This window comes from Lipophrys pholis (assembly GCF_963383615.2).
Source record: "Lipophrys pholis genome assembly, chromosome: 13".
NCBI lineage: Eukaryota > Metazoa > Chordata > Actinopteri > Blenniiformes > Blenniidae > Lipophrys > Lipophrys pholis.
The window spans coordinates 13315035-13337783 of record NC_137632.1 but is presented as its reverse complement, the minus strand read 5'-3'; positions in this window follow the sequence as shown (position 1 = coordinate 13337783).

Sequence of the window (22749 nt, the reverse complement as noted above, 5' to 3'; positions counted from 1 at the left end):
CTTCCCCATGCAGGAAACTTATTTAGGAGATCGGGTCCAGCCGTGTGTGCGTGCGTGCGTGCGCACGCGCGCGCGTGTATATATTTATATGCAATCTCCTTTCCTGCAACTACGGAGACTTAAAGATGGAATGCAAAGTCCGTCGCCTTCATTAAGGGAGAGACAAGTCATTTTTGCTGCGGGGGGGAAAAAAAAAAAACCCAACTAAAAAAAAAAACAAGAGGATGACTGGCCACAGTCTCTGCGCCGCAGCTCAGCGATGCGCGACATCGTCCCTGCGTGCAGCGCGCGCGCGCGCGCGCGAAGGGGCTCCGCTCCGCTCAGCTCCGCTCCTCTCTTTTTAATTGTTCGCATCCCCGACACGCACGGAGAACGGGACTTACCTGTGTTAAGGTGACAGGGCAGGCGTCAGGGTTTATAGCGGCATCGATCCGTTTCGCGCGCGGATGAACGGCTCGCCGAGGTTAAGCGTGGCTGCTGACGATTTGAAACCATTCCAAGTTAGTGAGGGGAAGACTGACCGCAGCCTCTGCCATGTTGGAATTCCAAACCCTGGACAGCTGCTCCGCGGACTGAAGGCTGCACGCCGCACACTGCGCATGTTCTCTGCGGAGAGAGAGCCAAATTCAAAGAGCACCGAGCCCTAATGAGCAGCGGCTCACGGGCAGCCTATCATGGCGACATTTTGCTTTTAGCTAATTTGACGTATTAACCATCTAATTGTGATGTCTGCCAGCACGACTGGGATCCGCCTTATTACACTCGCTCTGTGCACGTCTGAGGTGTTTCCATTGTGTTACTAGACACTGATTGCAAAACGCTCCAGGTCAGAAGTGAACGTGTCCTAACTTTTTGCTTCCCTCCATCTGATCACCTGGAAATGACTTGGGATGATTCTACATGCTCCTCGAAAGTCAAATGAATTATAAGTGTTTCGTCCAAATGTATACATTGACTGCAGTTTAAACTCATGCACCATGAGGAGACTTTGAATTCTTGCAGTCTATAATATTACATCAATTCGCGTGTCCCTAATAACAATTTCTACTTTTTTTGCAGTGACAAGTTAAGTATTTCATTGCAAAAATGAATTGAAGTGTTGGAAACAAGTTCTCTAAAATGATTTGGTGATCATTTTGTATCTCATCTTCTCTCCCTGCAGTCAAAACAGATCAGGTCAATTTGACCCTGAAAGATATAATAAATGAGAAGACAATACAAAGGTTCAAGGTTTATTTGGATTCAGAGTTTTTCAGTGGGGGTGCACGGGGATAAAATGATAAAATCAAGGCTTCCTCTAAATCTCTTCTTCAATGTATAGGCCGAGATTACTGGGTAAAAAAAAAATTATGTTTTCATTGTTTGGCTGGTGTGTTTATTTTTTTAATCTTATTTTGATCGCATATTTTTTTTTTTCCATTTGTAAGGAGACTTCTTCATCTTTTGTTTTGACTTTTTTCATTACAGTGAAATAAAAACAGATTCATCTCCAAATTGAAATCAAAGACACAAAAGTTAGCCTTACACTTCCTTTTAAACATACGTCCAGTTAGTCTGATGTTCTTCATTTGATAAGAGAATTGACATACATTAGAGTCATTGCCAAATTGGAGGGCACATACTAATCCAATCACAGGGAGGTGCCACAACAGAAGGTGTGCCCTTGTTGGAATCCCCATTAGCTTCCTGGGGTCTTCATGCATAGTTCCTATACATATTTTATCATTGCACGACATCATATCACATGAGTTATCAATCAACACTAATCACATACACTCATAAGCACAAAACCTCAGATTACAGACATAACAAGCACCTTAAAATTGATATTGATCACAGTACCAACACAGCATCTATTGGGTTAATACACATTATACCCGAATCTGTAGAATCACATTTCCTTTAACTATCTACGAAAAAGAGGAACGGCATCGCATTTCATCCCCATCTGTGAGACACAGGAAAAAGCTTTTAATCCATTGCTGTTGCTGTGAAATATAAACACATTCACACATTTAAACTCACACAATAATAATACAAATTACTCAGAGCACTCCAAAGCAGCAGACCACCACTGACCCAAGACCCACGGGAAATGTTGAAAACAAATTTTTTATCCCCCTAAAAATCATTTTTTGTCCTGATCCTGGACTTTTCTACCAGGTTTTTCTCTGCAAACAGTATCAGGCCTCTGCAGATATGACACTGAATATGTCAAAACTGTAAAACCTCCTATATACGTTAATCACTCCTAGCATGACAAATAGTTCTACTTTGCGAATCAACTAAAGGTTTTTGACTTTGTTTACCTCAACTGTGTATGTCTCGCGATGAAGTGATTCCACCCGGCACCGGTACAGCAAATAGTTAACCATTGCAGCCGGATGAAGCCGGTGACCGACAGAGACACTTTACATAAAGATGAAGGAAAAATGAGAATGTATGTAGTTTGTCTTGCAAAATCACAAGTACGACTAAACCCCATCAGATCAGAATCCCACAAAGAAACAAGATCCCCAGACTAACAATCTCCCTTGTTTTTGCACTGATAAAATAAAACGTTGTCATTTGAAAAGTTAATTTGCTTTCCACTACACTAACAGGAATGTCGGTTGTGCATATTTAGTGGTGTCAAACTATAGATCTATCAGTTTGCTCATGTAACTCTCAACATCTTTTTCTTCAACACTCCAACCTTCATTTTGTTGTTTGGAGATGTATTTTACATATTATTTTTCAGGCTCTCGCTATTATCTGTACACGGCCTTGAAAGAGGGAGGTGATCTCTTCTCCATTGGGAAAGCACTGCAGAAAAGACCCTGGTGAGACACATGATATGAGGTTCAGCACCAAAAGTCACATTATGCCCTCTCATCTCCATACCCAAGGCCCTGGGAGTGATGCATTGATTCAGCCTTCAGTACTCCCTTGACTGCTCCATGCTAATTCCAACGGCACGAACTCTTTGGAGAAATCCTACCCATAAGGCAGGACACGCAGCAGCCACCGAGCTGCTCCGGGAAAAAAAAAAGACAGTTTAAGCTCATACACTCCAGCGTCATTCACCACCACTGAGTAGTCTCTCTTAGCAAACGGTAACTCAGAGAAAATAGCCGTCAGAACGAGTGAGAGGATGCATATTTCATTGCAGTGTTCTTTTTTGTTTGTTTTTTGTTTTTTTGAAGATGTCAGTGCTGATCGGATAATTTTTTCGAACCACGGGGGTGGGGGGGGGGGGGGGGGGGTGGGGGGGGGGGGGGTGGGGGGGGGGGGGGGGAGAATATCCTGTTAATACGCTGATGACATGGCCATAAGCGAGTGCCTGCGTTCGTGGGAAGAGCTAAAAAATCTCTGTGTGCTTTGGAGGTCATGGTGAAAACAACAGCAGTGCATTTCCAGGTGTAGCCACGTCCATTGTCTCCTTCCTCATATGGGCATGTTCAGTCTGTGCCTTTGTCCTTGTGTCAGCAGGCAGGACATTCTAAATTATTTTGCTCAGCTGCCTCCCTGAACTCTTGCTACAGCACGTCAATACACACATCATGCAGACACCCGCACATACGGCTACTGGGAGCACAGTTCATGTCCATCACACGCTTGAATCCTTGACACACAACCAAAGCTTGAGAGAAATAAGAGTGAAACGCTGACTATTATTATGGTAGGTATTTCAAAATCATTTCATAGCCCAAATGTTAGGCTTGTTGATATGGCTATGAATTTTATGAAAAAAAAAAAAAGGAAGACTTTGCAGTTATAGTCAATATTTCAAAGGTGCATGCCTGTTTGTTTGCGATGTGATGTCTTTCAGTGGCAGTGTGCTTTTTTTGAGCAAGAATTCTCTAAAGACAAAAAAAAAGAAAACGGGATAATTGCAAAACAATTGGTAATATCCTCTTTCCTGACACACACACACACACACACACACACACACACACACACACACACACACACACACACACACACACACACACACACACACACACACACACACACACACACACACACACACACGGACACACACGCACACACACGCACACACACACGGACACACACGCACACACACGCACACACACGCACACAGTGAAATAGTTCATTTCCCCAGGAATGAGGTTAGGGGTTTACACGGCATGTGACTGGCTGTTTTTTTAACCTCCTGCCTACAGACTCTTATGTCATGTGTGATCACTTCAGCAATGTTGCTGGGCATTTATTTTTTCAGCCACGAACCACTGACTCTGAGGAAAACAGCTGCATGCACTGGACCATGCATCTTGATGTAACAGTTGTTATTTCCCTGATCAGCGGTTTGTAGAATTATCGATTGATCCTTCAAGTGACTGTTGTCTCACAATAATCATACCGGCTACAGCAGCATGTTTTATAAGAAATGAAACATATATTGAGTACTTCCATTGTCTCAAACGTTATGTTTGTTTTCCTGCAAACTGGGTTTATATTGTCTGCCAATGCACAATTTAGTCCAAATTCAATTTGCTGCGATGTATCTCTGAGCTATTGCAGTGAGTGACTCTCGTCAGGAACATAGATCATTGACACATTGAGACTTAAACACTGTGGTAATGCAGTAACGGAACATTTCACTACAAAAGAGCACCAGCTATTACAGAGTGATGTAAAAAAAAAAAAAAGAAAAGTGCAAAAATTACAGACTTGATTTCCCACATTATTTCAAGATGCGTATCCAAGTCCCTGTATAGACTGAGGCAAAAAATCCTAATAGGGACAAGCTCGAAGTGAATAGAGCCCACAAGAGGATAAGCTACTAAATCTTGCAATAAAAGCAATGTGATTTACTGTAAATTCCACAAGGCTGACAGTGCCACAGCTGAGGGCATAAACACTCCTTTCAATGCAGCGCCTCAGTTCTGTCTGCTGTGAACTACAATCACACAGGCATGCTGCTCAGCACCAGTGACTTTGATAAATCACCAGGAAGTCCCACTGTTGGCTTAAAACTAGAACTTGTTCAGTTGCAATTCTGCATTTGTCCTTCTTTAATGTGTATGGAAGTGGCTTTAGCAGTAATCTGTCAGTGATTGATTAGGTGTGGCCAAATCCCCTTTCCGTTCTCCTCTGCTGGCTCACTGTGCAGCTACCGCTGTGTATTTACAGAAAGATGGCTGTATTAGGAGTAGAGGCTGCCTTATTTACCTGCAACATAAACATCGTTACTTCCACTTGGGTGACTATACACTCAGGATGACCACCAGTAAAACAAGAAACAAGGAGTGACATGTTGTGCTGTTACTGAATTCATGCATCAATGAATAAAGAAATGGGCTTATAGACCTATGACTGGGCTGCTTTGGGAAGAAATCACAGTTTGAACCATCATTCAATGCCTGAAACGGCAGGAAAGGATCGACTTATATTTCACTGTGACACAATCACCATTTTTACAGCAAAAAATAAATGTAATATGTATGTATGTATGTATGTATGTATGTAACCATTAAACATATTTATTTAGAATGTGACTCAAGAGGTTGAAAAAGCAATTTAGACAGGGTGCTGGGTATTGATCACTCTTTCCAACAGATCCATTTTAATTAAATATTAAGAGAGTGTGCTGCATTGATAGGAACAGAGCAATGACTATTTCTTGCTTTTCAATTGGCATCATTTAAAAAGTATATGAACCCCCCAAAAAAGAGACACGCTTTAGCAACACTCACATGTAATTATTCTTGAAGTATGAAAGCAAGGCTGTGTTATATCTGATGCATTTTGTATTCACTGAATACTTTAGTTATTTTTAAAAGAAGGTCTGAGTATGAACATCCGTGCATGAATTTTAATGGAGATACTTAAATGGTAATTATTCCACTCAGGCTCAAACGTAGGTAACAAATGGAATTCAATCAGTGTCCGTGCATAATGATGGTCATTAGGAGAAAGAAAATAATAATGACATCCTATCTGCATTAAACCTGCAGACACTTTACACAATGATCCTGCAGCCATTATTGATCTCCATGGAGATAAGCAATTGTCACTTTTCAACATTGCGCCTGAATGTTAAATACAGCTCATTTTGTTATGCTGCAAACTATTTCAGCCAACACCAAATTTTCATTTAATTTACTTCACTACTTGAAATTGTTGGTCTTGTTTCACATGATTGTAATTTGGCTTTATTGTCACAGGAGCCTCTCCAGCTCCCACTATTTTTCTCTTGCTGTAGCCGGTCTCATAAGGCTTGAATAAAGTCAGCAATGCACCTGAATGTGGCCTGTACGGATACTTTATGAGCCACTTTTGTGTGCGTGCCTGATATGTGTGTGCTATAAAGCAAGGCAGCGTCACAAAATCAATTTGCAGATCATAAAAACTGTGGCTTTCTCCCTCTGATCACTGCATTACAAATCACAAAGAAAAGGAAAAACTCCCTTATGGTAGAAGCAACAATCATTTCCTCATAAACTAAAATATAAAAACGACAAAGATAATCAGTCCACCACCAGATATTCTAGCCGTACTCCAAACAACACTGTGCACACAACACAATTAGTTTAAATCTTTGAATAACTTATCAGTAGTTGAAAAATCCTAACAGTTGCTTACACATATTGTACAGTAGGCAGCATGTATTGAGTCTTGTCCAAGACGGCCACTTGGTTGAATAATTAAATAAGATCTCCAATCAAATGATCCATGATTTGCATGCCTTCTGTTGCCAACTCGCTCCATCTGTTTGGTTTTGAGAGCTCTGACACAGTGGCTCGTGTGAGTGAAACAGCAATAATGTAATTGTGGATGTGACAGATACACCAGATGATGCAGGGACTGTTTGAAAGTCTGGTCCAAGGCATACTGTACAGCATGGTGTCATATGGTCTGCAAGAAAGCATGACAAAAACAGTTTCATAGCGACTCTCAACTGTCTCCTGATCATAATTAACTTTAAAAAGCCTCAACAGTGACTGGCCCATTCATTCATATCCACTATTTCAAATACCGGGAGTGAGTTTAAAGCCTCTCCCAGAGCATGCATCATGAAGTTACTATATCTTAATTGAATAGCAGGCTTCAGAGCTTGGAGGGTGAAGGACAATAGTAGCAGGGCCAGTTTGGCTGGGTGCCAGTGGACAATACAGAGCCGGCCGCAGCTCTCAGCAGCAGCCAGAGCCCATGCCGAAGTCCACATCAGGAGAGACAGCCTCTGCTGCTTTGATGGATCTGTCATAGCGGCTGGTGTCTGCCCTCAGCTGGAGTTCAGGTATTCACTACCAATAACATGTTACTATCCCAGGAATAGGCTCTCGGTTTATTTCCACTCATTCGTCCCCTGTGTGTACAGGACCGTCGTTCCCTCTGATCACGTTATTTTGAATAGAAACAGAGTTTGATCGGAATTTAACCTTATATAACCTAATCTAGGTTCAATGAGAGTTTAGGATATTTCTGTGTTGGAAGTGTTGGAAATCTGCAATGCTTTTTTTTTTTTGCTTTGTTTTTTTTTCCCCTTTAAAAAATCAAATACAATTATCACCAACAATAAACAACATTCAGGGCATGGTGAAATATTCACATAATATAATAGACAATAAGACACAATTTTTGTAAGCTTTTCATATTGAAGTACACATGCTTATTAAACCAATGATGCCAAGGTCAGTCAATTAATGCCTCTTCCTTTTTATCAGCTTCAGTAGCTTCACAGTAGTGCCACTTTGCCCATCTCACTTAAGTGCTTTTGTGCCCAAGTAAATGTCCACTACGAGCATACGCTGTAATTTTCCTTTATTCTGGCTGATGAAGATGGAGTGAAATAATGAAGATATTTAAAATCAATTTCCTTTCATTGCTTTCTGTACCAACTTGATATTATTTATGAGGCTATAACTTTTAATTGTTTGATTTAAAATATATTCAAATGAATGCATTATATACAATAATACATAAATACAGTGGCAGTTTGTATTTGTCTGTTGTACTGTCAATTCTACCATGCATTTTTCAAAGAGATGTGAACAGACACTTTGAATGCGACCAATGTTTTAGTATAAAATGTGCATTTCAGGTTCCAATTTGTCTCATACTAGTCAAAGTCATTCATCAGTTATTCAATTCATTGTTCCATCTCGGTGCAGAATGATAACTGGTGGATACCTGCCTGAGATGTTTACCTGCAAACATATCGAACATGCAATCATGACTCCTTCGAAAACCAGAACTTGTTTGCTGTGTAAAATTCAAAACCTGTATTGTTTCATGCATGTACATTGAGAATGATATTACTTTAATCAGGAAATAGGTCTTATACCGTCATTTTGAACCTACCACATTTGGTAATTAAAAAAATAGAATTAAGTCTGTCAACAATTATGATTTAACAGGTAGTATTTTATATAAATATCTTAAATCATCGGAGGAATATTGAGCATTATTGATAATTAAACTGGGGATTACTTGAGAATTAAAGTGTATTATAACACCAGATGGTTTGGTTGTGTTTGTCACTTAAAGTGCGAGGTTGTTTTTTTCACAACATGTTGAGGTTGCAGAGCTGCATGGTGCCGTAGTGGCTGATGCTTTCTGTGTTGAAATTGCATGTTCTCCCTATGTATTCGTGGGTGTTTGGTGCCACGGCGTGAATGAGAGAATGTATAAACGTCTGTCTCACCGTGTTTTCTTTGTGATAAACAGTTGACAGTCCATCAACCCATGACTGTTGAGTTTGGTAAAGCGAAGTAGGAGGGGAATGAATTTCGGTTTTCATTTTCATCCTGATACAATGAATTATAACAAGCACAGTTTCCTTGTATCCCTGTAATATGAGAATGTGCGTGATGCATTGCAGAGGAACACTTTGACATTGGACAGTTGTGCTGACGGAAACTGAAGCTGAGCCCGAAGCAAAGTCTAATAGTGACTATCCTTCTCAGCATGATCCGATATTTCAGTGATGATTTAGGTGAAGAATGAGAATGATGATGGTACCACAGAGGTCAATAGTTAGACTGTCCTCAAACTGTAACGTTTGTATGACTGTGTAATAACAACGCAGCAATAATTGCAAGTTAACAATAAGGACGGAGACATTATAATACAGATAAAGTGCATTTTAAACTTAACATGATTGGCTGTATTGGAATATATCAGTAAACCCAGCAATTTACCCTCAATAATTAATTTTATTGTTATAATAATGTTCTAAAAGCCAACCAGCAATTTTATTTAAGCTATATTTTTCATTCATCACACATACTTAATATTTATTATAAACAAAGCACAAAAAATAAAATACTGGCTGTGTAAACAATTATGAAAGACAAAACATTTTATTTTGTATTGTTTGCTTATTTATGGCGAGCATGGAACACGTGAAATTGGTTTATCTTTATAATGCTTTGAAAGAATTACAAAAATAAGTAAAAGACACACTCTAGCAGAAACCATTACCAAATGTGTCGAGCCCTTTTCACAGCCGTCTAAGTATAGCACAGACAAATGTGAGAGAGACAGATGCTGGTGAAACACAAGAGCCTGGAGTTGGATTCATTTTGCAAGGCAATGCTTTTCCAAACAGCTCCAAGACTTCCTGATCGGCTGTAATCCCCAGCTTTCACACATAAGTCATTGAGAGCGATGGAGTCCCCTCTGTTTACTCACTCCAAACCAAATGATCTTTCACAAGTAGACCACTTCAGATGTGAAATGGAATTTGCCAGGGTGTTCTATCCCAAGTCTATTTCTCTCTACGCTTTACCAATTCCCAAATAGGGTTCAGTCGCTCACAGATAATGTCTGTGAGGATTGAGCCTGGCTCCTCTACTGTTTTAATGGCCCACGGGAAAAAAGGTATTTGACGGAAATAAAGAAGCACTCTTAAGCACATATACAGCATTGAATTTCATTTTGTTTTAGTTGCTGTAATCCATTTGTTTATTGGACAGTAGAGGATTTTGCTGAGTGATTTAGCAATAAAGCTGTTGCGCTAAAATGACCTGCATTGCATTGTTTTAAGGGATTCCGTACCAAAGTACTATATATATAAATATATATATATATATATATATATATATATATAAAATTTGTTGAGACAAACAGTGGGAGTTTACTTTGTCATGCGCGTACATGTTAGAGTTTAAAGAGCGTAACTGATGGCTTTATCTTTGCAGTGGTTGACAGTGTTATTGCTGTGGTATGTAGTTATGATAAATGGTTGTTTTAGGAGGGCTGCATTTACTTTGTAGAGTCATTATGAGAATATTATGTATGAGAAAACAGTCATTAATATTCATTATAATTGCAAACTACTGAGCTGAATGCTGATGGAGTGTGTTCAGTTGCCAACATGGGCCTGCTTTCTCTAATGCTTCTCTCATTGCGTTCATACAGCAGTCACTGTAGGTGTTTAAAGGAGATGTCCGAACCATTATCCTACTTTTAGTCAGTAAGCCCGTGACACCCTTGTGGGAAGAGGGAATTAATAAACAACATTCTTAACATGCCCTTGCAGCACATGTCATGGTAAGATATAAATGTGAAGCATTATTAGTAAACCATATAATACCTCACTTGTTATGTATTTGACACACTTTTGTGGAATTCAGTGCATTAGCTGCCTTAAAATCTCCAAAGAATACAGTCCTCCTATTGCAGTTGATAAGAGCTCCAATTTTGTTTGTGTCTGGTAATTGGAGCAATGTTGAAGCGAGAAGCACTGATACATTTCCCAGTCTATGTGTGAATGAGGCTGGCTATGGAAGGGAAAGGTCAGGCCCTGGACTTGCCTTTCTCCCCCAGGGCCCCGTGCAGTAGGGGCCGGAGAACACCACAAACAATTAAACATGTTGCTTCTCAGGGTAGAGCAGCCGGACTCCTGTTGGTTAGAGAAGTTTTTACCACAGTGGGTTGTTGTTGGTCACTCTTCAGAGCAATAATCTGCAGGTCTGAGCAATCAATACGGCTACGACAGCTTCAGCTTCCATTAGCACAGGCATCTCTTGAGTGCCTGTGCATGAGCAGAGGAGCACAGAGCGGGCATCAACAAACACATCCGCACACATCTGAACGCAAACACACACACACACGCACGCACGCACGCACGCACGCACGCACGCACGCACGCACGCACGCACGCACGCACGCACGCACGCACGCACACACACAGACAACCATATATTCAAGCTCATGCTCAGAATCACCCATTCACACATGTACATGCGCTCACACACAGACACTGCAAAATGAAGACAAAGGGACACATACTGACCACAAAAACAACACAATTTATTTATCTTTTTATTCAACAATTCAACACAACAATTCATCATTTTTGGTGACTTATTTTGCATATGCGATCAGTTCTTTCAGATGTATGTCTTTAAAATATTCCTGATTTCATGTGCTATGTTAATAATTCCAATACATTTTATTAAGCTTTTTGTAACGTACATGGTAAAGTACGTGGTAAAGTACATGGTGTAATTGCTTCAAAATAAGTGCATTTGATAGACAACTGACTTCAAATACTCACGTATTTCTTAGCAGACTAAGAAAGACATCACCTTTTTTCACTTCCACTTCATGCTCTTATTGCTGTGTAACTTGGCTGCATGGTCCCCCATGGTTTACCCCACTATTTCGTACACCACTAAGCTCAGTTTTCTCAGTTCCAAAAGCACTGCAGAGGAAGAAAGTTTGAAGGGGTGTTGGTGGAGGAAACTGGAAAGAGAAAAAAAAAAAGAATGACTGAGTGCTTCTGTTCTGGTTGAAAGTTTCACAAAATAAATAGCTGCAAGAAAGAGTTCAACCTGGCATTTTTCCTCTGCAACCGCTATTACGACTAACTGGTTTGCTCTGTTCTGTGTGGCTGCATCTGCTCGTATTGGACGTTCTCTCCGCTCGCTGCTTTCGGAAACACGTTTCATTTTAAAATCGTTCAGATTTAACCACTATTTAGAAATCTCAAATTTATGCAGGCGAGCCGGCTGAATAACACAGGACACCAGAAATGCTTGTAAATGCCATTTAAGTTGGTTTTTATCCAAGATTCATGACTTGCATTTAAGTTTGCATCACTTGTGGAAGGAGATTATCATTAGCTTAAGCTGGTTGACTTTATGCTATTTATTGGTTGCATCAATCTATTTCCAAGCTATGTTAGTACGGTGTAAGACTGTGGGTTTGTATCAACATAACCATCAGTAATTACCATTGTTCGCCACAGTGGATGGTGCTGTTGTTCTTGAAGAGTTGCACGTTGCTGATATAAACCAGAAGGTCTCAAAGTGTGGGAAGATGAAAATCCCATCACAGACCTTGAAGTGCATTAGACCTCCCAAATCCCATACCAAGACAAATTTGGGGGATCTTAATGTAACCGGTTGCTGAGATCCACAGGCAATAAGATGTTTTCATGTTAGTTAGACATTCTTAATTGACATATTCATATATGTCCTCCAACAAATGATATAACGTGCCAGATGTGACATTGCTTTTGACTAATGTTTAGCTATGGTGAAAAAACCAAAGAAAATAGCAACCCTTTCTTTCTGTCATGATTTCTTCCCATCAGACACTTTGTCACCTAAACATAAACACATTTTGTCTGTAGACACACACATATGCATTTCCTGGGCCTGACATTTTCTTGGAACACCAGTCCACTGGTGAGGTTGTATTTCAGCCAGAGATGTCAAACATTCGGCCCATGGGCCAAAACCAGCCATTCAGATGGTTCAAGTTGTGTTAAAAAAAAGAAAATAGACAGTAAGCACAATTTGATAAAATAGTCACTGTTGTTCATTTTTCTGTCCTTAGGGAATCACACTGTTTTGGTAATAGTACTTCGTGTAACACCACAACGAGGCGATGAACGGAAGAGCAGATGATGGCAACATCTGTGGTCATGAAACAGTAAAGGCTGGCTACCTGTTAACTGATAGCATGAGCATGAAAGTCTGTGGAAGAAATGCTGAAAGTTGCATAAGTCAAGCATCCAAGGAAACAACAGGCGTTTGCCAACATAAGCAGATGGGCTTTCAGATTGCTTGTTTTTCTTAGCATATTTCAAATTAAGCGTATTAGGGTCTCGAGATATTTATTTTTCTCTATGAACTTCATTAAGGAAAAACTATTTCGTTGTTGCTGTTTATAGGTTCATGTGCTATTGAATGTAATTCAAACTAAACATGAGTTTGATACCAATGATTTCGGCTCAAATATTCAAAAATGCCCAAAAAGTCTGGTTTTCTATTGGCTTTCCTAAAACTAAAGTGCTCAACTCACTACTTGTATTGTAGAGAAATGTGCATCCATCCTTTACAAGCCTTCTTTGTCGTCAGAGCTGTGCAAGCAAGTGGTACTTTCTCTACCATAAAATCAACTGAAAGAAACTCTCACAACAAAACATTATATCTGTTTTAGAAAATCCTTATACAAGTTTATGACTTTTTGCTTTTGGATGTGAACATTTTTACATGAAAATAGTCCTCCATATGGACAAATAACAGACAGATGATTGAGAGCACTAGAAGGACACTGAAAATACAGATTATAACATAGATTTGTCCGGACAGCTCGACTAACTGGATCTTTTCTGTACTTGCAGAGCTGCAGCTGTATGTATACAACAAGTTAAGATTATGATGACAGAGATTGTCAGAGCAGCGTAAGGACATCGAGACACACCTTGCTGAGAGCCACATGGTCGACAACTGTTCAAATGAATAGCAGATTATCGCGATGCATTCATCTGTGAGTCTGTGCTGCTTGTCCATCTGTGTGCTCCTGTTTGCTTTTGAGCTAGCACAGTAATGGACTCAACAAGTGCAACACCACTGGCATGTCTCCAAGAAGATGTGGCCCCGAGGAAGGCAACGCAACAGTAGCTTCACAGTTATGCAAACAAAGAGATACTAAACGCTTCCTCGTGGAAAATCACAGCGTTTAGAGGTTTTTTTGTTTCAATTATCCTTCAACGTGAAGAAAACTAATAGGTTCCCTTGCCAATTGTATGTCTTATTATTCGTCCGAGTGTTTTGGTCTATCAAGAAATAAAAATATATTCAAAGATAGCTTTTGTAATTTAGATTTTGAGGTATCACTTTCTTTTGTACTTCTCTGATTTTGAGCACTGCATAACCAGTCAGAACAGCAGATAAACATTTCCAATCGATGCATGCATAAAATGCTCAATATTGGTTTTTAAAAGCATTTTTTTTTTTCTCTTCTTCTACTCTCATAATCTATAAGTTTATCACTGGCCTGGCAATAAGGATGGCCCTGTGGAAAGGTCATTTACAGTCTGGACGCATGCCAGTAAATAATGTGCTTGCTTGACTTTTATTCCTTCAGAGAAGAACGGAGATCTCTTGCTTGAAAACTGATCCTAACTGTTCCTTCTTTCCTTTTCGCACAATTTTCTGTACTTTTGCCCGTTCTGTTTTTTCTAACCAGTAGAGTTAATGTTTGACTTGTCATTTTTTTTCAGGTGTGTGTTGCGTGGAGTCTCAGTATCCTGCAGGTTCAATCTCTCTTAATTGTTCAGTGACCTTTCCATATACCCTTAGCAATTAGCTGATGAGTTTGTCTGTACTGTGGGTCAGTATCATTGGGTTGTAATCAACACAAATACGAGAAGGCTATTCAGAAGAGGAACAAGCTTGGCATTCAAGGACCCTTACCTCACCACATTTAATTAATTACAAAACAATAATCAAATGGTATTTGATGAAAGGGACGCACATAACAAATGTTAACCCAGATGAAGTATACAAGAAGTACAAGTAGAATCATCAGAATTAACCCGCCAGGGAAGACTGCCCTGTAATCATTTGCCTCCTTCAATGGGTGTAATATCAAATACGATTCAAAGCACTATCATGAATACAAATGTACACGTGTATTAATAAACTACCTTATGCACAGTGGATGCACATATCATAATCAGAATCATACACGTACCCTCTCTCTCTCCCTTACTGTCAAATTCCTCTTTACAGTTTATTTTTCTCATCTCTATGCCGTAAACTGTATGCCCATATTCATATGTTGCTTTGACTTATGAAGAAGATTTTTTGCTTAATGTGATCATGCTTACTCGTTTTAAAGTAAAACTAGTTCATAAAAACAGGACATTTTCACTAATTGCTAGATCTCTCAAAATCTACTCACCAGACAGGAGCCATGAGACTTTTTCGATTTCAGTCTGATCAATTGGCTTATATTTTTTACTTACTTTCTTAGTTCACCAGAAAAACACACAACCAAAGCGACATATGCACAAAACATCTAATCATGGCAACAAAGCAACTTAATATTGAACAAAACGAAGTTTATGAGTGCAGTTGGACGAACCAACATCCTTATGACTGTTTTCTTTCTTCTTGGCGTCACATCTTTCCATGGACAGCATGTCAACATATATATTGCCTATCAAATGGAGCCTCACTGCCTGGATGCCCAACAGCTGCTGGTTGGAACACAAGCTCCAAAAAAAAAGATCTCAGAAGAAAAAAAAAAAAACACAGTTAACTCATTCCTGGTGTGAATTAAAGACAAAAGAAGGAGCTCTGTTAACTGAAATGTTAAACTGCAAATAATCACATGTCATATGGCAGTGGTAGTGTTTACCGCAGTGCTGATATTTATTGGTTCTTTTTTATTTATGATTAGCTTTCTCGGTCTTTCTTAGATTGTATGAAAACGATGGGATATCATGATGAACATTTCAGGCTCACTCTGGATCTTTGCAGCAAGTCTAATGAACTCAGACCTGTTAAATATGCCTTCGAACCATTTTAAATAAGATGTTAAGAGACTGGATGAGCTGCTCTGCCGGAAAATTCCCCTGCTGTTGACTCTGAGCACATACACAGTGTAAACACACACACACACACACACACACACACACACACACACACACACACACACACACACACACACACACACACACACACACACACACACACACACACACACACACAGAGTTCACATGAATAACTACAACAAACAAATCAGGTCTTACTAAAAAAGATATACAACAATAATCCATTGTCAGATTGTGAATCATATAATATGTTTGCTTGATGCAGACATAATTATTTCAAAGTTTTAATCATAATTCAGGATGTGTTGCAGAAAGCAAATAACCACTAGAGACTAAGTGACAGTTAAGATTGGCTCGTGATAAGGTTAGATCTGGAAGCAGTGTTGCTGTACTAACAATCAGCATGGCCGTTTTCCAGTTGAAGATAATAACAGCTTGCTGTTATCTATGTAACACATGTCTACATGTATGCTCAAATGCACATGCAAATACAAGCACAATCGCATGAATAGGCACAAGGAAATAGTAAACCATTGAGAGTAAAACTTCTTGCGAGAACAATATCCCAGTGAGGAAATGCTGTGTTCATAGTTGCAGAGATGATTAGATGCTCGACAGAGAGGAGGAATTTATTGTAGAAAGACACTGATATTTTGCTTTCATTGTAATTTCTAGAGAGAAGAAATGTTGATTAATCTGTTTTGAATACAGTGTAGTACTAATATTAATACTAATCTTCATTTTTAATGAAACCATACTGTAACATGGACAAATTAAAATCTACAAAAAACACATAAAATAGACATAAAGCCAGGATATGATCAGTGGGACACTCATGGGCATTTAATACGTATTGACAGTCATTTTCAACATGCAAGCTCACTTGATTTACTCTGTGACTTCGAAAAGTAGTTGAAAAATCTTGCAATGTAACAGACAGTAAATTCATCATTGTGTTATAAATATGCAGCTCCACATGAAAAAAAACATGACAACATGACCTTTGTGTTAAAGCACCCCCCCCCACCAAAAAAAAACAAAAAAAACATATATTTCCTCTTCTTATCAAATCAAACCGTGCAAAATAGACAAACCATATTGAAGACTGATAATGATGGAGGCTAACAGTTCATATTAGTATGCTATGGTGGTAACACTGACGACGCGAACATCCAACATCATTGACATGTCAACGTTATGAAAAGTTCCTGTCTTTGCCGGAAGAGACACCACAAATGTAGATTTTGGAAAACAGTTTGTTCTCGGTTGTTTTCTGATTCACTTTTATGTTGTTAAAGAAGCTCACAGTCTCTGAAATGTTTATGTTGCTTCTTTGTGTGTGCTATATCCAGTGTTGTTGTTTCGCGCTGCTTAAGTCCACTGCACTGGTCCCTTAGCAGAAACTGAGAGTGAGACCATCAGTGCCCAGGGAACAAAACACAGCAAGCTGCACTTATTATTGTCTAAAACCAGCAATTATGTGTTTGTACTGTGATGGAATGACCGGCTCTTTTTTTTTTTTTTTTTTTTAAATCAGTAGTTTGGCAGCACAATGCTCATGATAATGGGTTCCAGATTTCCTCTTTGGGGCTCTGGATACTGACTCATACTGTCACCAGGCACAAGCTTAGTCCTACTTTGAGTGCACCAAAGAACATGGTTGTGCTCTTGGTTAGTGAGTCAGGCAATCATTATTGTGTTACCGTGGAAAAGGTGTGTTTTAACAAGCCAGTGCAGCTCTGCAGCCTATTGACTGAGCATCTGTAACTGAGCCAGAATGCAACACTGCAGCCAATGTAAAATGGTTTATTACATTTCTTAAAAACTAAGTACAACAGCTCGCGTACACAACAGCACTTCGTTCATTATGAGCTCATCCAGAAGCTACTGATAATTAGATGTCGAGAGATGTTTATCAACATGCCACACTGTGATCAAGTACACCCGCCGCTCTCCCACCACCTGAGTTGTGATATTCCTTTAAAGCTGCAATTATCAGAAGATTAACAAGTTCATGCTGCTACGACAGGATGCTGTGAGAATGAATTTTGGTTCCAAGAGCACTTGGCCGTTTGCCAACGCTGAAGGTGACAGAAATCTTGCCGATCTTGCACGACATTGAAGGGGGATGGACAGAGCCGGCTGGGTGGAGCTTATGAATCTGAAAGTCACTGCAGTTTGGGCTTCCACCCTGCCCTTACTGCCCCAGCCCACCAGATCAGCTTTACTCAGCAGATTCCTCTCCTGTGGGAAACAGAGGAGAGGCAGCAGGCGGCTAAAGGCGGTCTAACCTAACACACGGCTAAAGCCCTCACTGTGCTAATGCTAATTATTGATTAGATGATTAAGGCAGATGAAGAGATCTTTTTTTTTGAGAGTGAGCGCTGTGATGGTGCATGTCTGAGTTGTCTACAGAGAGCTGCCAAAAGATCAATACTTTCAATCAAGCTAGAGAGCTCTTCTGTCAGTCACGCTGGGTAAGGTGATTACAATTGAGTCTTACGACAATGAAGAACTTCACGGGGCCTCCTCAGGCTCACTCCAGATCCTCGCAGGAAGTCTAATGAACTCAGACCTGCTAAATATGCCTTCAAACCATTTCAAATAAGATGTTAAAAGACCGGAGCAGCTGCTCTGCTGTCAAATTCACCTGCTCTTGACTCTGAGCGCATACACTGTGCAAACATGTGAACACACACGCAGGCAAGGAGCAGCTACATTACAACCTTTCACGATCCAAAAAGAAAGCCGCACTGATGACAATTGAAAGCTTGCATGGAGTCCTTAAACAAATCAATTTCCTCCAATATGGGGAGTTTGAAAGGGAAAGCCATGGGTTGGCAGGAGGTTATGTGGAGTCAGAAACAGCGGAGAGAAACAATGACAATGATGGCTCATTGCTCTGCATATTCATGTGCTGATCCCAAAAAAACAAAACATTTTCTGTCTCATTTTTGATAGAAAATCATGTTCCACAGAGATTTGTGTTTGTACACTTGATCAACATTTTCCTATGTATTTTGACAAACTTTCCCAACTCTGCTGTATAGTTTAATAATATGATCCCAAATTGAAAGTGATATTTTCCTTCCACAAATAAATGACAACGCGATTTTGGAATGTAAAAGATGTAAAGTGCATATGAGTTATTGTAAAAAACTATGAAGGCACATTTTTCAGACAAACATTTAAACACTGTATATGTACTTACACATGGACATGCTAGACTGGAAATGTGTTTTCTGAAAGAACTGTAGGTGTAAAGAAGGAACTGTCTCCATAAAATAAACATGCTGGCTGCAATAATGTGTATGAAAAGGTTTGAGTATTAATTATGAACGTGTTCAAATAAATACCATTCTGCAAATTGTACTTCAGAATGAATAAAATTGTATACTTGGGGAAAAAAACTAAACAATACTACTCAATTAAAAAGAGAATTTTTCCATTCCCCTGTCACTAATTGGGTGGGTGAAGGTGGGGGTGGGGGGTGGGGGGTGGCGGGTTCTGTAAAAGTGCTTTGATATGACTGTGTTGTATTTGGTGCTATGGGAATAAAATTGAATTGAATTGAATGACAATAATGTGGACGTCTGTAATTCATTACAAAAACCCTCGTAAACACGGCATTAGAAAAATGTGCTCTTCAAAATGACAAGTGGACAGCTACATCTTGATTGCACCATCATGCTGAGTAAAGGCCTGAAGATGAGTGCCGGACAAAGATTCAGTAGTTTTGTGTTGGGGAGCTTTCTCTGTCTTTAACAGGCAGCATGTAACAGCATTCATTCCTCTGTGGCTGACACCAGCCTTTCAGGGAGCAGGTGACTTGTTAGTACTCTAAGCAACAACGGGAACAGATGTGTCCCTGACAGTGGATGGATGGTCAGGGTCCATCTGGTCAGTGCAGCCCTGGACAGGAATGATGAATACAGCTTCATCAGTGAATAGCTGTCATCAATCGCATGGCGTGGCGATGGCCGGTGACAGCCACACGCCAGCCCCGGGCCCCAGGTGCGGTGAGCAGAGAGCTGGCTGGCTCTGGAATGCAGGTCAATCAGGCAAGTCTGAGCCAGTGGTACATACTGCAGCGTAAAGTGCATGCATTACAAAGCAGATAAAATGCACTGCTTAGTGGGAGCGCAAAGAATGTGCAAGTTCTTTGATACATAAGCAGACTGGGTCACAGATTTATTTCACCACTGGGTTGTTATTGCGCCGCGGTGCTAAGGACGAGTACCAGGCGTCTAGACAAGTCATGGCTCTACATTGTCTTCACTGGCGGTCCCAGATGAAATGTGTTGCATCCTTGTCTGCTTCAGTGCATAGATATGGAGCGGTACTAAAACACTGACCTTGCTTTGGACCATTCTGAATATGTTATGGCTCCTGGTTCCCTTGAACTGTCACAACTTTAAATCGAGCACTTCTAATGGTTTCATACACTGTGTGGAGATCATTATGCAGCATGCAGTATAATATCTCAATACAAATCACGATGGACATCCTTTTAATTTATTTAAGTTGCAAAAAAGGAAAGAAAAAAAAAAAGCTAAATGAATAATTGTGGCAAAGTATATCCTCTCCTAATCACCAGGCATGCCAGGATGGGCGTGTTCTAAGACCTTGGTGATGGTGGAAACAGGTCACTGCAGTCTGTTGTCTGACTCAATAATGAAACCATTTATGACTGGGAACTGCAACAAGAAATAGTAATATGCCTTACATAGAAATAGCAGGGGAAAAAAAATCCCCACAGCCAAGGCGTAAACAGTGATTCGAAAATACACAAAATAATGGATAGAAATAGATGCAAACAGCAGAGTGTAGAATAAGTAGGGGATCTTAAACACATTTCTTTCTACTGCAGCATGAATGGATGCGGGGTTATTTTTTTTTCCTAGTTTCAGATTAATAGTCATCTTTACACAGCTGTCACTGATGTCATCCAGATCTCAGTGTGAGGATATAAATAGCTTGGCCATGTGGCACACTATCAAGGAGAGGGCCCAAACACAAGTGCACATATGAATGACCTATTAGAGAGTGGCAAAGTCTAATACATATTTATTGGCACATTTCACCTGCACTGCTGCTGAACACAAGTCTCAACCGCTTCTAATCCTTTCATGTCTTCTGATACTTAAGAGCTTGATCCATCATTTGTTTGACAACTGCAATGGGAGTTTTATAATGCAGACATGAAATAGCATTTTCTCTTTTTGCAATCCTTTGTAATTAAAACTGAAACGAGTTAAACCTACACGTTTTGACACATAATAAATTAAATATAGTCATAGAAATGAATGCAGAGATTTGTTAGTATTGAAGTGTCTGTATTGTGCATTGTATTTTTGATCGAGATTAAGCTTTTTTAGTTTAATAATGTGTTCTTAGCTGTCCATTTAGACATCATAAAACCAATTTTTTACATTTTTGGTTTCTGTATGTTTGGAGCTGTAATGTCTTCATTTTCATTGTGATATTAATGTTGAAAGAAACAAGAAAACTCGAAAGCAACTAGAAAGTAAAAGAGTACCGGAAACATATTTTAAAGGTTATTTGATTTATTATTTAGGACGAATCTACTAATCTCATTTGCATTACTGGGTAAAATATTCCTTTTTTACTCTTTTCTTTCTTCCACACGTCACATTGTCATCTTCTCTCTGAGCAGAAAAAGATGGCAACAGCCAGCAGAGAGCTGGTTTTGTACATTTTACCTGCCCTGTCGTTTCCTCAGTGGGGCATCTCTTGGGAAAATCAAGGGGACGGGAAGGCCATGGGGGAGGGTCTGGCAGAAAGCATACAAGCAGGCATTACATCTCAAAAACACACAGAAGTGTCAATCGTCTGATGCTGCTTACATGTGATTAAGCCTCCGCCTCTAAACAGGCCAGTTTGACTGGTGTGTGTAACTTGTATGCTGTGGTGCTCGCTCTCTCCCCACCTGTCTCTCTCTTTCCACCCCCCCCCCCCCCCCCCCAACCCCTCCTGTTTTTCCCTCGCCTCTGACAGATGCTGCAGATGACCATCTCAACAAGAATCACTCTCATGTTTGAAGCTACACTTTGCTTTGTGAGGCTCCCTGAAACTGACATTAATCCACTTTTTCTTCTATAGACTGACAAGAGCATGGAATGGAGGTGTCACACTTGCAGACAGTGGAGGGGGCATTTCGGCATTGACGGCCCTGCTAAAGCACTGCAGCTGCCTGTAGCAGTCAGAGCGCTGCAAATTGGAAATCCAGAGGAGATCATCTGTAAAGAACACGTCTACCAGTGGTGTAGGATACAGCCGAGTCAGAGAGGGGAGATGAGAAAAAGCCAGGAAGCAAACAGCCTTGTATAAAAACGGAGGAAAACATTCCAGCCATTCGAGCACATGGCAACCAGAAATGCGCAGACAATTTTCCCACAAGGCACCGCACAAGCAAATAAAAAAAAGTAATGTAGAGCAGGTATTGCATTGTGTCAAGTGCAGCCATTCAGCCATTTACCGGGAATGTGTGGTTCACATCTTGCTGATCTTCAAACAAAACCTCTCCATCTCTCTGACATCTGCGGGGCTGTTGAGTTTTACCAGGATATCCGAGTATTTATTAGAACATGTTGAGCAAATTGCATTACCTGAAGGAATCTGACCAGGTCAGCTGCAGCAAGGATCGACCACATGTATTAAAGTAATTCATTTCTTTGGAAGGAACATATTGGCTTCTTAGCAGGAATACTCGTTATGAATTAATTCAATCACCGAACAATATCATGGGATTCCTAAGGCTCTGCTCCGTTCTCTTATAGTGCATGCTGTCCAGCTTGTTGGCTTGATAAAAAGGATCAAAAAGCGTTGCTTGTTCACAGCTCAGCCCCGCACAATCACATCTTGGTTGTAATCACTGAACTGCATGATACAGTTGTTGCTGCTCTTATCCAGGCAATGGGGAA